The sequence below is a fragment of the Argopecten irradians genome, chromosome 6 (assembly GCF_041381155.1).
Source record: "Argopecten irradians isolate NY chromosome 6, Ai_NY, whole genome shotgun sequence".
NCBI lineage: Eukaryota > Metazoa > Mollusca > Bivalvia > Pectinida > Pectinidae > Argopecten > Argopecten irradians.
Genome location: NC_091139.1, coordinates 26,893,196 through 26,906,929, shown reverse-complemented (window position 1 = coordinate 26,906,929; position 13,734 = coordinate 26,893,196). Strand labels below are relative to the sequence as shown.

At 35.6% G+C, this 13,734-nt stretch overlaps 1 protein-coding gene across 4 annotated transcripts in view; it reads left to right on the top strand.

Moving 5' to 3' along the window:
* LOC138325488 (caspase activity and apoptosis inhibitor 1-like) overlaps positions 1–13,734 on the top strand; it is a 230,883-nt gene that overhangs the window by 43,919 nt on the left and 173,230 nt on the right. For all 4 annotated transcript variants that reach the window (XM_069271177.1, XM_069271179.1, XM_069271178.1 and 1 more), the window contains one exon: positions 8,670–8,704. The gene's annotated coding sequence lies outside the window, so the exon portion shown is untranslated. The remainder of the gene's footprint in view (positions 1–8,669; positions 8,705–13,734) is intronic.

The window sequence follows — 13,734 nt, the reverse complement described above, 5'->3', positions numbered from 1 at the left end:
TCGCTTCTTTAATGCCGTGTTTAAGAAATGTGCTTTCGTTTTTTTTTATTTCGAGAATATGATTTAAGCCGACTAAAATGTAATATTTACTTTTGAATGGCCTTGTATGAGCTCTTCGATGAGGTAAAACATTACCAGTGTCTAGACATCTGAGGTCAAAGTTCAGACCTATCTGTCGCCTTGGACGATGTTTACAGGCCGGTATTGGACATGGGCAGCCACCGCAATCAAAAATCTCCCTACAGCCTATTATAGCATGCTGGGATTCTGGCTTTGAGATATGTGTCAAAAGAGAGGGGAGATCACTGATGTATTTTTCTGAGATTTAGTTTATTTCATTAAGAAGTGTAAATGTTAGGTAGTCGTTGGTTGAGGATTGTGTTCCCCACGATTGATGAGGTTTGGTAAGATTATAACACATGCCAATTGTCTTGAAAATGCGTCTGGCTGTCCAAAGCCCAGACTTGGTAACCTTGGTAACCACACCGAATTTAAATGGTCAAGTTTGGCCGACAAGGCTTTGGTTCCTGGAGCTGACAAAGTGTTTGTCTTGTACATATCTGTAGCCATGGACCGATTCACCACCTGGTCTGTGAATTCCTTTGGTCAACCGATTGCTGAATCAGATTAGACCCCATTGCCATAACTATTTATTAGTAAACACTATTAGAACAAAACAATTCTTATATCAGTAGATTTTATCAGACCAAGTTGAATGTTTAACTAGAGTTTATCCCTGTGTAAGGCACATTTCATGCTTATGAATACATGCAATTGTCTTTCATGTTTGTTCACAAGTTTTGTTGAAAAAATGATTTATTCATAGCTGGTCTGACAATATTTGTGAGTATTTGGTCGAAGTCTGGCTGGTCCCCGTGATGTGATTCGTCCAATCATTTCCCCTCAGTCGCACATGCAGGGCACGGATGGTTTTATGTCCCCATCCAACTGTTTGAAAAAAGTCTATCGTGGACATGAAATGATTTGGACGCCACGTACAGCAAATGTTTGCATTAGCTTGATTTTCTTCAGTGATAAGTGATTCTTAGCTAAGTGAAGTAAAAAAGTATATACAGCGAATGTGTCAAAAGTGGACTTTGTCCAAATGGCTTTATTAGAGTATTAGAGAATGCTTAGAGGGACAGGGTGGGGCAAGATAGTTTCCATGACAACCACATAGCCACTGCATTGCAGTCGTCTTGGCAACGCAAGGACATTCAAACGATAAGACGAAAATCTACCATATATGGAGCTATACATATGTAGGTGGTAGTGTGTGAATTCGGTATACCATGCATGTAGTCTACTTGTGAAATTTCAATTAGAATGTAATCCAATTTGGTCTGATGAGTGTAATTAGCATTCGAGCCAGGTCCAGAACTGTTGATTACAGAGTTTTAGTCTCATTAAGTTCTGGAATGTTGAATACAGTATCCTGCTTTCTATCACACACGAATCCGCTCTTTTGTAGGTCAGAAAATTTGACCCAAACCATAGATTTTTGATATCTAAATGTTTGTTGGGGTGGTAATAACATTGAAACAAGGGATGGTGTTTTCTCTAGCACCTCCAGCTATTATAGCCTGGGCGATGCATCTTTTCAGTTTTTATCAGTCAGCCATAATGGGTAGAGGAGGCTGGGATAGGATAAGGCTGACAGTCCGGTGTTGAAATTTAACCGAAATTGATCAAACACAGCATCTGTTCTTATCTGGTTGGTCTTACCATCTGTAGATATATCCTGATTGTTCCATGTCAAAAATGAAATATTGTTCTATTATCCTGGACTTCAGTGATTTTCTGGGCAGTTAAAATCCAACGTTTCACTCATTACTAGATTAGGCTAATCAAATCTACGAACCTCAGAACTTCAATGGGGCTAAACGAACAACTTGTATAGGGATATATGTGATGTTTGATGGTTTGCATGACCAAAACATAACCCATAACCCGCACACCTAACTCTTTCTATATCAAATTATCAAACTGATGTATTTGATAACTTTAATTCTCGTTCAGAAGTGTCATTTCGAAATTCAAACCAAACGGCTAATTTGATTGTGGAGACAATTAAATTTTTTTTTACAATACAGGTGATTGTGGATGACTTTAATAGGTTTTATGTAAAATTTGTTAAAGACAGCGGGTAAATGATGTGTTGCTTGGGTAAGTGATGTGTTGTGAAGACCTTTGTTGTTATCATCGGCCCAGATGGATTGGACTTTTATGATGTATGTAATGAAATCCTGCACTATAATGCTTGCGAGTGTATATGTTGTACATGTAAAGAGACAAGTGCTCCTATGCGGCCATTCTTAGAATCGTGTTAGCTCCAAGTATCTCCCAGGGACTGACTGTCACTGCTACGATAAGTACATACAAACCATTTTCAATAAGACTTGGTAACAGCTGTAGAGACTGACATCGACAAAAACAGGAACTTTTCATCTAAAAAACATGGACATTATAGCAAAAAATCTTTGACGTTGCAGCAAACATGAAGATTTAACAGAAAAAAAATAACAGCCAAAAACATTGTCATTACAGCAATACTCAAGATTTTATTACAAAAACATGGATGTATGGTGAAAAAGGACCTGCTAGTGATAAAACAGTACAGAAAGATTATTGACCTTACAGCAAAAAATGCACAGTGATTTTTTTTATAATATATAATATGTACTTAAAAAAGACTTAGAAATCAGAATGTACCAGACTAAAAAAGACTTCACCACAAAATGTTTTATGTATTTAATAGAAAATATTAAATATTGTAGAAAACATGTAGACATTACTGACCATCTATGTCACAGATCACATGAGGGGTCATGTGACATCTACAATAATCAGAGGTGACTAGAGAAGCATACTGATCATGACTGAATGTGACAGTTGGTATACATGGGATAAGATTTCTTGAGAACACTAATGAAATATCGTTTGGTCCAAACAGTTTTTAGTAAATCATTCCATTTATCGCTTCAAATTTTACAAATAAACATAATTAAATCACTTGACTGGAAAATTGATCAGTTTGATGCTCAGCAAGTACTTTATCCTTTTTAAATCTGCCAATATACTCTTAAAAGCCTACTCCTCCTGAATGGCTTAGTGGATGTTAAACTGAATTTGTCACCGAGTGTCCTTTGCTAAATGGAACTTCTACCAAATATAATTAGAGACAATGGAAGTGTTGAAATTCTAAAAGCATAGAAGTTATTTTTAGATAGAGAGGAAACCTAGCTCCCACCTCTACAAAAATAGAAAATAAGAAAAAAGAAATAAAGAAAAAAAGAAAACCAACATTTATTTGTGTCATCAGTGGACATAAAGAGTTGGAACCTGTAAAATGAGTATGAATGTTTGCAATAAACATATTTGATAAAAGCTTTGTATATCTTCACTTTTGTTTCTAAAAAATTGTATATATATATATATATATATATATATATACGTCCATTGCCTTTTAATGAAATGGAACATGTCTTAGAAAGGGCCATCTTTATGGTGCTATAATGAGTTTAGCCGTGGTTAACAATTAATGCTGGGTTTGAGGTAGTGTTGGCTTACTGTCGACTAGTATAGTCTGCAATAACTAATTCCCCAATTAGCAGTGTAGTCTATTGCCTACATGTTGGTAATCAGAAGGCTTTTAAGGAGATGCGCTATATACAGCTATTGCATGCATTTGGTTAGGTAACTGTGACAGGCTTAACTCCGCTGAAATATACATGACCGTAAGTGGCTGCTTTAGTTTTGTAACATTTAATAAGAGAATGAAATAAAATTAAATTTACTGAGAGGCCGGACGTCTATTAGTAAGTCTAGGCGGCTATGGCAAGTATAGGTCTATTGGAAAGAAATTGCACTCATCGTTGGTAATGACTATTCAGAAGAGGGATAAAATGGACGGACACGTAGCGAAAAAGTTTTGGCTTTAGACAGGATACGTTGGCGAAAGAGAGAAACAGTCGCAGTGAAATATCTTATAATGAGTTATAAACCCAATTACATTGTAGCTAGGCTAGTTTTAATGGCTGGGCACTTGATTACACAGAAAAATGGAACTGGCTAGACACTCTCAAATTGAGTCTCTATCTATTTGGACTAAAATGTACAACACAGAGAATTAAACCCAGATGAATTCTTTCTTTTTATTAAATCTTGAGCTGAACAGCTAGCTAGTTGATTAAATCTGTATTATTTCTAAACTTCGGTATAAGGAATATGCGGCATGAATGACTAGCAGTATAGTTAATATTTTTCAAGTTATTTCAAACAAACGGCTATTTGCCTGTCACATCTATAGCACTTCAACGCTACATCACTCCCAAATGAAGTGTTTTACTTATATAGACATATTTGCTTTCTCTTGTATTGAATTTGCCGAGAATTTTCCCCCCAGAGCTGGAGAATTTAGCCATCTACTTGATTTCATTAGTACAGCAGTAAAACTGTCCAAGTGCTGAAATGAATTGCTGTTAGAAATGCTATTATATATAGCATTTGTGCTGTCCCTTAAAAACCGTTCTGAACGCCAAGGACGCGGAAAAACATCGCGATATAGACGTGGTTTCTGGGCAAAGGACGATTGCAATAAAAATATGTAATTCTGTCCAGACATTTCATGTATTTTACTTTTCAAAAAACATAAATATTTGATCTGCAATTGTCTTTGATGTCTCCTAGAAAATGAATAAGTAAATTGTTCAATTCCAGTAATGCTGAATTGTTAATTGGTCTGAGTGCAGTGAACCAAGATGAATAGGAAGTGTTTGTCTTCCAAAGGTTCCATGGTGACTGTCGTAGGAAATTTTATTTGCGTTTTACTAATGATTGTGAAAGCATTAATTATTAATTTCTTTTAGAGTTTTAATATCATTCCATTTAAAGTTATGTGAGAGAATGATTTAAAATAACTTCAAGAACCTTGTAGATTTGAAACGAGCATAGCCAAAAAATATGGGGAAAAGATACCATATATATTCTGGATACATAATTAAAAAGTTTTGGAAATTAATTTAATATTTATAATATCTTTAGTGTAATGATACTAGTAAAAAAATAAAATCAGTTTAAAATTGAAACATTTTCAATATATTGTCTTGGTATATAACAGAATCCTATGTTGGTCTGATGACAACTAGCAATTAACATCTTTTCAACAGCGTAAAAACCCCAGATTGTGTTTTAGAGTAGTGGAATTTAGTTTGTTCAAATCAACGGCCTTGTACATAATTCAAGGTCATGGATCTTGTACATATAGTTCAAGTTCATAGGAATGAATTGCGTAAAATTCCAAGTGAAGTTTGATTCAGGCCAATTGGACCTCTTGTATTAATTACTATATAAAACAAATATCCTGTGACTATTTACAGGTAAATTTCCAATTGTTGACCTTGTTGAACTAATCTGAGGTAAAATGTATCAGCTTGGGCCAAACATATGGAAAACATTTGACCTTGTTAGTGGCCAAATATATGGAAAACGTTTGACCTTGTTAGGGATATCTGGTCCCATGTCATTTATCAGTATGACATTACCTACCTGTGGAAACTTATAAAATGTAGAAATTAAAATTACAGGTGATTCATAGGCTGGTGGTTTGTTTACCTGACCAAGAGATAAAACTTACTCATCAGTAGAGTCCAGAACACCCCCCTTGGTCCCCACCTCCCCTCCTCTTCAGATGGACCTACAGGGAATGGTGATAGATGGCCAGAGATAAAACCTGATAAAACCTACTTGTTAGTAAACTGCCATTAAGACAGAGCTTTTGTGTTTGTTCTAGTCCTCCAATATTTCTAAGAATAAAATTATAAGACCTAAACAAACAGCAAGATTAAACTCTGATAGGATTTGCCACACACAATTCTTCACTTGGCCAGACAAACGTGTCCAATTGATTTTGACAGCTAAGTAAGACTGCTTCTTCAGACATCGGAGATTGACCCAGAATCAGCCAGACTTATAGCTTGGATTTTTTTTTATATTTCTGATTTTTTTGTTTATTTATTAAATGTCTTATTTGCTTAGCTGTTATCAAATGTTTTTTTTATTAAGTTCATTTGGTGATAGCAATGTAAGAGATTTAGAATCAGAAAAAGTTTTTTCATTCGCTGCAGATTATTTTTCTGGAAAAGTTTGTACATGTTTTTGTGTGCGATACTTGTGATTGTGACTGTTCAGTGTTAAAAGGACATGTTCACAGCTAACCAAGTTTATTGTTCCATATGGAAGGGCTATTAAATTAGTTGTGTGGTCATTTGATATTTTATATGAAAGTACAAGTGTCCCCATAGAATGGAGTAGTAAAATGTTATCTTTTTGTTGCATTCCAATCCCTCGAGTACTGGCCATACGCCTGATCAGGGTCCAAAACACTCTTCTACTACACAATCCTCTGAAATGACCGAGTGTTGTATTACCAGTGGCCCTCCACCTCTGGGTTGTGAGCTTGAATCCCACATGGGACTGTTGCCAGGTTCTGACCATAGTAGCAAAAGAAAAAAATCCTTGGTTACTTCAATAAGCAGATGAGTCCAAACTTTGAACCCTTCCATAAAGAACATAGGCCTGATTAGGGTGTAAGCCCTCTCATTTTCATAATGGTTTGATCAGGGCCAAAATACCTATGTAGTATGGTACTGGCCATAGGCCTGAGCAGGATCTAAACCTCTTAGTGTTAACTATATACCTTATTAGGGCCAAAATATCTACTGTACTGGCCATTATGTACTTTGTTAGGGCCAAAGTTTTGACCATTATCTTTGAGAAAAGGCCTGATCATGGTTGGATAATAAACTGATTAGGGCAATACAATCCCTGCCATATCCTGATGAAAAAAAGGTCAAATTGGAGTGGAAACCTCAAGGTATGGACCATAGGCCTGATTGGGACCTTCAACCCACTAGTACTGACTATATGCTTGATAAGGGCCAATACCCCTTAGTATTGACCTTATCCCTGTTTGGGACCTAAGACCCGCTTGGACTATCTATATGCTTTGTCAGGGCCAAGATCGGTGTGGTGCTGACCACAGTTCTTAAGTCAGGGCCTAAACCTCTTGGGTACTGACCATAAAGCTAATCGGGGCCTTGTGACCAGTGAAACATGTGTAAGTCAATTACGGAATACATAAAGCCATCTCACAAATTGATTTTATGGGTCTAAATAAATTTTTAACAGACTTGAGGATTTAAAATCAATTGAGTCATAAATATTAGAACTTGATCCGGTGTAAAGACGACGTGGGAATTATCATTGCATGTTTGTCTACGGCCAACGGTACTGGCTATTGTAATCTGCACTGCTCCCTAAACTGGTCTTACACATCACAGTATTGATCCCTTATTCTTTTCCAATATCTCAAAGCTAATTACCATAATGTTTTCTTTTCTTACTTTCTCCAATTTACCTGGCATTCCGTCCCACAGGGGTTACTGAGTTTCAGCCGACACCGATTCCTATTCTCCAGCGTTTGTGAAACACCAAACTCTGACTTTCTCATGGCATTGGTCACATCCCCCAGTGCTTTCATGTTAAATTGTAATTAACATGTAAAAACCTAATATTAATTTGTTAAAACATTACTTATTAATAATGTACGTCATTGTTGTGCAAATGAAATGTCACTTATTTTAATTAGCTATCTAAGGTACTTGAAACAGATTTATATTCCAGGTGAGATATTGCAGGTGTAAAATTTACTTAATTGTCTGTTAAATCATGAATGTCCTCCGTGTGGTATCTATAGTAACAGTTTGATTACGATGTTAATGATTTAAGAACGTTTGCCTTTGCCATCTGCAGGCAAACTTTTATCGAGGGAAAGCTGCACATCTAATATGTAAGCTAATATAGCTATGCATAACAAGAAAAGCATTAGAAAGATCTTTTAAAAATGTTACCATTGTGTAGGTGAGATAAAGATTCCTTGTTATACTTGAGAATTAAGGCATTTCTTCATTGATGCTTGCTACTATATATATTTATCTTCCCCTGAAATTAAAATGATATAGGGTATACAAAATTGTCAATAAAAATTTTAAGGCTTTATGCTAAATAAGAAGTTCAGTTTATAATTGGGGCCACAGTGACCAAGTGGTTTAGATGTCTCATCAATATATTACCACAAGCCCTCCACATCTAGGTCGCAAGTTCAAATCCCATGTGGGGCATTTGCCAGGTACTAATCATGAGGTGGTGATTTTTTGCTGAGTACTCCAGATTTCCTCCACCTCCCGTAAACCTGACCTGTCCTGAAATAACTCTGGCTGTTAAGGTACATAAACGTAATCAAACCAAACAGATTCAAGTTAATTACACACCAGTCATAAACGTCATTTTTATTGAGGATCTGCAGTAGTAGCTGGTGGCTACCTATGTATTATGTAAGAGGTCCATCACATGTTATCTGAAACAATGAGGTAGAGCTCATAACCATGACAACACAGACCAGTTCATTTCTCATTTTTAAGAAACACAAACAGCCTTGGGTTATGAGGACATCATATATATGAAAACTAAAGATGTGATAAAACCAAAGTTGCTAATTTGTCGTTATAGAATTGTTATACTTATCTAATTCTTAATTTGTTTTGATCAATAACATGACAAATTGGTTCTTGTCTTTTAAACCTATGAAGAATTTTGTGTTTTCCTTACAGAGAGATTGATTGGGTCTGTGGGCGGATTCTCTAAGGTAAGTTTGTTTCCTCTGATTTCTTATTGTTTTACAAATCTTATTAACAGCCGCAGTTATGAAGAACATGGGCGGTTTTGGAGTCAAAGGAAAGCTGAAGTACCCAGAGAAAAAACCCATCAATGTCAGGACATCTCAAATTTGCCACCTTCTAGATCCCGATTTGGTTTCTTGGATCGTAATGTCCTTTTAACAGGGAGGTGCATTTAAGCATTGTTAGGTTAAGTAAGTGGAGAAAAGTTGGAGTACACAGAGAAAAGCCATAGACCTGCAGTCAGTACTTTTATACTTGTACCCTTCATTTACTGTGCGATTGTAGCAATTATGGATCAAGAATAGATTACTTTGAGTTTGAGACTATCACAGCATAAGGTTAAAAAAACTCTTAACTCTAATCAAATGTCCCACCCTTCTCTGAGAATGCCTTATCTAATATCATGATTCCTAATTATTTGGTTTTCAATCCACAAAAGAATAAATGTTGATTCAAAAAGTTTATGTGGTCAGACTATTCAGCTTTAAGTGTATGCTGTATTAACTATAACTGGTCATACTAACTGGCTGCTTGTTTTAACTGTCTAATTCAAATGTTGGAACAGAGTTTTACTTTAAGACACTAATACTGCATTATCATGCTACAGAAATGTCTGTTGTTTATTTTCGGGGAGTGCCATTCTTTGAATAAAAAAATGGTAGTTTTAGAGTTTTCTTGAGGAGGAAAATGATGTAAGAAACTAAACTAGTTTGACAGAGAAAGATTTCCTAGATGTACTTGATAGTGTGTTTTTTTTCATTTTGGTTGTCTGTTGAATAATGACAAAAACATTTGCAGATTTTGTTTTCTCCTATGAAGAAGCCATGGAAAGAAAACTGTTTACAGCTTTTGTGAAACCATCCTATCTTTTACGTCACAGTAAAAAAAAAAGTAGTAATTTTAAAATAAGTCATTAAATCTTACATAGTGTTCATGAAATCTTAAGAAGTATGTCAAAACAAATATCAAGAGAACTTTAAAAAAAAAAAAAATAGATATACTGTTCCTTTATTGAATTTAAAAAAATGATTTCTCAGAATGTGGAAAGAATTGACGATAAAGTACAATTCTGTATGTTCATTGTGCCTTGCGGCCTTCCGATCACTACCGACTGGACACACAAATCTGTTTAAGCATGGTCACTTCAGATATAGAACTCCACATATAACATCCAACACAAAAAATCTCCATCTTTATTGGCAATTTTTTTCGCTACAAACTGTGCATTAATTTGGTAGTGAGCCTCCACTGCCAGCCATTGTGACTGTGTTGTCCAGCCTCAATTCACTTACCCTAGGCCCAGATTGACCGCTGGGGTCAGCGCCTGGTGGAATGTCCAGCGGCCAAATTAGAATCAGTTCTGGACATTTTTCATTTCATATTCATACCACACAAATTTGTTAGAAATTTGTGATTAGTTTTGAGAATGGTAATAAATGTAGTAATAGCCAGCATCCACAGGAGCTTCCGTTTCCATGGAAACCAAATCCCTAATCCTGATTATCCTCAGTCCTAATTCATGGGAAGTTTTGTCTCCTTTAACAGGCCTCATTTTGTGAGGAAAAAAAATAAAACAAAAGTAAAAAAAACACTAACTGTCACTTGTGATATCATACAATATGTTCCTGCTTGGTTAATTTTGAAGAAATATGACTTGTTTTTAACCCTGGCCCCACTCATTGTCACAGTTACTGGATAATTTACATATGATTAGCATATGGTCAAATCTTCGTCCTGTAGGTTATGTATGATTTGTACTAGGTATTGAAAGGGCCTGTGGATCAGTATCAATCTGTACTCATTTTGTGTCCTCGTATTCCCAATAATGACCACTGTGTGTTGTCCATTATGATATGCATTACTAAACTGACCATTCATTACAGATAATAAGTTCTCCATTCCTGTTTTGGAATTGTTTCATATACACTGAATTAATTTAAAGAGTATCTATTATCTAGCTCTTTCATTAAAAATATCCTAAATCTCAAAGCAATTTCATGTTAGCTATTGAAAAACAAGATGTAATTTAGATGCATTAAAATTATTTTTAAGGATCTATTATCAGGCTTTTTCCGTTAACAAAATAAATCATAAATCTCAGAACGATTTCATACCAGCTAATGAATGAACCATAGATTTTAAATATATGGAAACAACCTTATGGATTTGAAATTCAATATGTGACGATGATGAAGATGCAATTTCGGTTATCGAAATCCTTAAGTAGTTAAACAAGCCAGATATATGTACAATAAGCATTTAATAGTCTTCCTGAACCCACAGGATACGATCGGCAGAGAAATGAAGAATTTGTCAGCTATATGGATTGATTCTATAACTGACTGAATTTTGAAGTGCTATTGGGTCGTTTAATAGTCGCTCCCCACAAGGCCGTATATAGAAATACTGTATTGTTGTTGGTAATAAATGGCCATGATAATTTCCTATACGACAGATTTACATCAGATGTGTATTGATCAGTTTTTCTACTAACTCATTTAGAAATACAAAACAGAAGCTCTTTTTTTGCTTCCTTTACAATTTTTTTTTGAAAAGTCTTCATGCCAACTTTCTACACTTGAATGCATTTTTTTATCAAGATAATTTTTCTGCTGGATGAAATTAATGTGGGTAACCTGGGAATAAAGATCCCACTTACAATTACTTGGCTGTAGTAATCTTCCATGATGTGAAAAATGGAAAAGTGATGAGCAAGGACTAGAGAAGTTCCCGTGATAGATCTGCTTGTGATGGTTGCGTCAGATGGGAAAACCCAGCCATGATATTTTAATGCGTACCACCAGAAAAATATTGGTGAGGGAGAAAATGGGAGTTTGAACTACTCAAATGGCTGGTCAGATAAAGAGGAAAATTTAAAAAAGGCTTTGTTTTTCTGTCCGTTGTTCCTGTAGACTGAAGATTGATCACATTTATGTCTAAGAACTGACAAAAGAGGGTTTTAATGTGAAGATAGTAAAAGTAGATAAAATGGTCTCTGATTCATTCCAGCTAATACTAAAGCCAATTAAACATTTTTTTGAATGACGAAAATAGTTAACTAGAGTTTGTTGTATTACAAAGGGGGATAACTCAATATGAGTGAAATGTTTTTACTTAAACAAATAATGTAGCAGTAATAACTTGATTGCAAGGGGCAGATAACTCAAATGAGATTAAAATTATCTCTCACACATCCATAAAACTAACAAAACAATCAATAATTGCTTGAAAGGGAGAGCTATCTAAGTGAAATTAAAATATTTGTACTGAAACAAACAATGTAGCATTCAATACCTGCCAACAAGGGGAAGATAACTCTGAAAATAGAGTTTGCCTCTCAAAGAAATGTATCAATCATATCTGCTTCCAAGGAGAAGATAACTCTTTGATATTTAAATTTTCTCACACAAATAAATGATGTTTCTATCAATTTCTGTTTATAAGGGGAGAGAACTAAGAAGGATTGAATGCAATTTACATCAATAATTGAACATTCAAACCCATGATAGCGAAAATTGTGTTTTAATATAATGGGGAAAAAGAATGATTGTATGAGGCCAACTCCCATCATCAATTTTCTACCAAAATCATTATATAAAGAAAACTTAATTTCTGAGTAGAAAAAAATGTGTCAGCTGGTTTTAGTCCCAAATTTTGCTGAAAACACTTTATTTGTTTTCATACACCCCTGAAGCAACATTTGAACTCTTCTAAATCAAAGACTGGGAGAGATCACTTTGAATTTCAGGGGTGCATGAGTTAGGAAAATTTCTGTGAAAATTTCTGTGAAGAGGTGCTGTATGATATTAATAGATTTGATGTGAATTATTATGCTATTGAGGAGATGCTGTCATGTTCCACTAGAGTCAGGCGGCCATCATCCCCACCTTGAAACAGTGAAGTTGGCATTTTTGGGTTTGACTGGGATAGGTAAGGTGATGGGTCTGTGTTTAATTACTAGGGTCTGATAGATAAGGCAGAATATTGGACAGATGATGACAGTTCAATGGGTCCTAGTTGTCCAGGGTCTTGTTTCTCAACTCCAGCCCAGCTCTAGTTCTGTAAATCTCTATCTCTGACCAGTGATGGCCACTGTCCAGCACGCCCATTTTAATCACTCTACCTTGCTGTTTTAATTATGCCAGTACATCACTAGGATTGGAGTGTGCTGCAGGGTGTTGGGTTTCAAACTTCTGAAGGTCTTCTCTCAGATGAATTGAGTTAATTTTGTCAGTCAGTGTTGTATGATGGGAGGGAGTGTTACATTATGTGTGTATCTTTATCTATATGCATCACAGCAGAAATATACCCCCTCCCCCTACCTCTACACCCCTATTGTACATACAGGGAGGGGAGGGGGTGCATGCCTGTTGGCTAGCTATAACACTAATCTAGATTAGATTCCCTTTCATACAGATTAAATTCAACAAAGTCTGAATATTTTACTCTAGATTTCCCCTATCAAACACATGTCAAGCTGAGAAAAGTAAACAATTATTTACTTATTATAAATTAAGCACAGATGGGAGATAGTGGGGGTCATAACTGACATTTATAAACATCTGGTCAAGCTGACAAAGCTTTTCTGTGATGGCACTGGACATCAGAAACACATGTGATCAAGCTAACTAAACTATCACAATTATAACCGGACATAACCACCAAGTATATGTGGCCAAATCTACATTCTGGCTGCTGTGAACTTTGTATTAATTAAGAGCTTTACTAATTAGTCTAAGTAGAGGTGGGGAGGATGGTATGGGCAGTCCTCTATACTAACCCCTGACACTGGCGTCACATTCCTGTGTCACAAGTCAACATCTAGTCCTAAAACAAATGACTTAACTTCATCACTGACACCCGGCGTTTGAATACTAAATAATGTTAATTATGTCAGGTATATAGGCTGTGGTTGATGCTGCCAGTACTCCAACTATAATGGTATTCACAGAATTAAAATGTAATGTTTTCTCTAGTGAAAGCTGTGATTTATATG